Here is a 3,869-nt window from a genome sequence, read left to right as displayed (position 1 = left end):
CTCATACAAGGGAGAAAAGCCCTCTATCACTGAAGTACATCTTTACCACTGTAATTATCTTTAAAATTTGTTACATGAAAATATAACTATTTGTTTTATTTAACTGGATAACAGTTACATTTTAAAATACACAGAAAAATCTGCTATTTTATCGACCCAGTCACATAGTAGATATTTTTTAAGTTTTGGGAAAAATTCTTTCCTTTTTCTGTTTCATATTCAATCTCTATCATCAAAAATGGTGTTTGAGTATTCACAAGCAATTCTCAGTTTTTGACTAAAAGGTTTGTTTTTCTCCCTTACAAGAAATTCACTTTCTTCAATTCTACATTTAAAGTTACCTTTTAAGATAAATTCACTCTGAGAAAAGACACTTTTCCTACTTACAGAATTTGGATGCTTGCATCTGTGTCAACTACAGCAGCACTACTACAAGCTGCAGGCATCTTCTCATCTGGCACTCTCGATAAAGGAGAAGCTTCTCTCCAGTGTGTGATGTTCTCAGGAGAGAGGTTTACAACATAAGAGGTTTAAAAAAATCGCACAGTGCATCTCACAGTCTTTACTCAAACCGGCATGCTGTCGCTTTTAAACACATTCCATTGCCTAGAGAGAGTCACATTCAAGTCCAACATCCATTGACATGGAGGGGAGTTGCATACATTTCACAAGGAGGGTGGGATGGAGCAGACTGAGCATTTGCTACTCAATAATAAAGTGGATCAAAACATCAATATTTTTTCCAGCCTGTGTTTTTTCACCCTAGGCTTTGGCATGAGCCTGGGATGTTTTTCTTTCAGCTCTTTAAAATTCTCTTGTAAGACTACTTTCCATCTAATGGTTGGATTCCTTTCAGTTTTTGTCTTCACTAATTTGTTTTCAGTCATTGAAATGAGAGAGAAGTGACAAGCAAGGATCCTGACACATGGTTCTATATCAGTAGCAATGGCCAAACAGCATAGAGTTGAATTTAATATTTAAAAATTCTTTTCTACATTAATGCTAAACATTCTATAAGTGGTTTAGATTCATATTATTTTCTATTTATATTTCTTATTCTAATAGTAATGAATTACTCATTAAATGACAAGAATAAGCAAGATAAGATCATTCTAAAAATATAAATATATTTTAAAGTTAGAAATTCAATTTGTAAAATTAACCAACAATTGAATATTAGAAGTAATAGGAAAATCTCGTGTGTAAATAAGGCATTGGAAAATAAAACCTTTGCATTTTTATTGTAAATTATTCTTTTCAACTGGAAATGAAAGTGAATGTATCAATCCAAGGGATGGTATTTAGTAAGAATGTATAATGAGCAACATATTAATCACAAAATATTTACATGCTTATAACAGATAATACCAGGATCTCTAGTATTTCACATGGTAAAGGATCAAGTTCCAAAGAAGTAAGGTAAGAAAATAGCAGTGATGATTGTCATAGAAAACAAAAAGTCAAATCTTGACTAAATGGAAGAATTTATATGCAATTGCACTATGGTGACCCAATTAAAGATAATACACAATTGGTTACATTCCTAGAGAAAAGTGATGGATATGAAATGTAACTTCAAAATTCATACAGTGAACAATAACTATAGGAATTTAGGTGAGAAAAAAATTTTAACTGTGTGAAGTATTGATTGAAAAATAATATTGAAAAGTATTAAAACTTATTAAGGAATATTTTGAAGTCCATAAATATATCACATTTTATTTTAATTTAGTAATTGAAAGAAATACCAATAAAATTTTAAGGATCTAAGAAAATACATGAAAATTAAAATGCTTAGTTTTAAAATCCTGTGGAAGAATGATAAGCAAAATTCTGTAAGCATATACTGAAATAGAAAAAATTTTAATGGATTACCTTAACGTATTTAAGGAATAAAATTATTCTGGGATGGTTGCTTATTCATATAGGGAAAATATGCTCTTCTTTTTTACATAGAAAATAATTGAGTGAGTTTATAAATGCAAAATAACAACCTGCCAGTGGTTGAGATTTTAGCTCAGTGGTAGAGGGTTTGTCTAGCACTTCCCAGGCTCAGGGTTCAATCCCCAGCACTTAGTAAATAACAACAACAAACACTTAAACAAACAAAATATCTAGGACATTTTAGAAAAACTAGAGAAAAAATATTCAAGTTATTTGGAAATAGTAAGACTTTTAATAAACTGTGCACAAAAATAAAAATGATAAAGGGAAAGACTAATACAGGTGAAAACAATAAAACTCAAAAACATTCTATATAATTGACACATTTTGAAAAGTGACATCACGAACTGCAGGATAGTAAAATATAACTGCACTTTATTTGACTAATAAAATACTATTCTACAAAACATACAAAAAATTCTTATAGAGCCAAAGAACAAATGAAAGTGAAGAAAGGAGGAAGTCAGAAAAGGAGAGACGGAGGAAGGGAGGAACAGAAGGGGAAAGGAAAGACCTAACTGAAATATCACATGAAGTTATGAATGCAAATCCATGTTACCAATGATTTTATAAAATGACATAGTATTTCATACTTGTCATTTAGAAAAATAAGTAAATATAAAAATAGGATAACGTCAAGCACTCTACCAACTGAGCTATACTCCCAGGCCCTAGTGTATGTTTTGATGGATGTAAATTGGCTGTACCAATGTAGTATGAGTTCCATGAAGTCAGAGACAGTTTGTCTTTTCTTCACAGTTATTTGCTACGAACCATAACAAGGGTCAGCACATAATAAGTACTTGATACATAATTACCAATTAATACATGTAAGCAATTTGGAAATATGTAGTAAAATTAAAGTTACACATTTTTTATTCAGCAAGGCAAAACTTAATTCTTTTTTTTTTTTTTTTTTTTTTAAAGGAACCATGTCTTTATTTTGACTCAATAGGTGGCCTCCTAGTGGCAGAAACATGCTTCCATCTGCTGGGGAGAGGGAAGGCAAATTCTGGCCCCACAGGATCTGTAGGATGCACTTCAGGAAGGCCTCACAGTGAATGCAGCCATTACTGTCCTTATGTCCTGCCAGAACAGTCAGTCTCCACCTCCTCCTCAGTCACCTTCTCTCCCAGGGTGGTGAGGACATGTCTGAGCTCTGCACCCATGACTTTGCCATTTCCCCCCTTGTCAAACACCAGAAGCCACTCCAAGTAGTCCTCATATGTGCCTTGGTCCCGGTTCTTGGCCACTGCCTGGAGCATGGGCAGGAACGTCTCAAAGTCCACTCTCCTGGTCTTCAGCTCATCACCCTTGGGGCTCCCCAGGAAATTGAGCACCTTGGTGTTGGTCGGGTTCTGACCCAGGGCCTCCTTACATCCCCACACTGGCTGTACAGGATCTTCCCGTCGCCTACTCCGTCAAACAGCTCAAAGGCCTCCTTGAATCCTCCAGCTGGTCCTTGTTAAACTCAATCAACACTTTGGAGAGATGGACAGGAGGCTCCTGGGTTTTCACAGATGCCTGGGGAACAGCGGGCTCAGCCTTGGTCTTGGCTGGAGGGACCCCTGCTGCTGGTTTGGCAACAGGTTTGGAGATGGAGGGCCCTGCAGGTTTCTTCACTGGAACATCCTTCTTGGAAGGCATGATGTCCAGTGACCAAAGGGCAGGGTGCTGATGGGGGCACCCATCTCCTGTGGGGTCCAGGTGAGGGGCGGCCCTAAGTGAATTCTTGAGGGACAGTCATATATCCAAGGAGATAATGACCATCGCCTACTTTGTAAAATTGATATACTGGAAAAATACTGAAAGTTAATAACAGAAGAAAGCAATTAACACATCATTCTTAATGTTGTCTACTTCTGGCAAAAGAGAAAAGATACTGGGAACAAGAGGAATATAAAGTTGTTTTGAATTGTATCTAT

At 35.7% G+C, this 3,869-nt stretch overlaps 1 pseudogene; it reads right to left on the bottom strand.

Moving 5' to 3' along the window:
• Positions 1-383: 383 nt before the first annotated feature.
• On the bottom strand, positions 384-3,591 carry LOC124994304 (myosin light chain 6B-like; annotated as a pseudogene).
• Between the last annotated feature and the right edge of the window lie 278 nt (positions 3,592-3,869).

Source organism: Sciurus carolinensis, chromosome 10 (assembly GCF_902686445.1).
Source record: "Sciurus carolinensis chromosome 10, mSciCar1.2, whole genome shotgun sequence".
Classification (NCBI taxonomy): domain Eukaryota; kingdom Metazoa; phylum Chordata; class Mammalia; order Rodentia; family Sciuridae; genus Sciurus; species Sciurus carolinensis.
The sequence above is the reverse complement of the archived record's forward strand: the minus strand, read 5'-3'. Positions and strand labels throughout refer to the sequence as shown.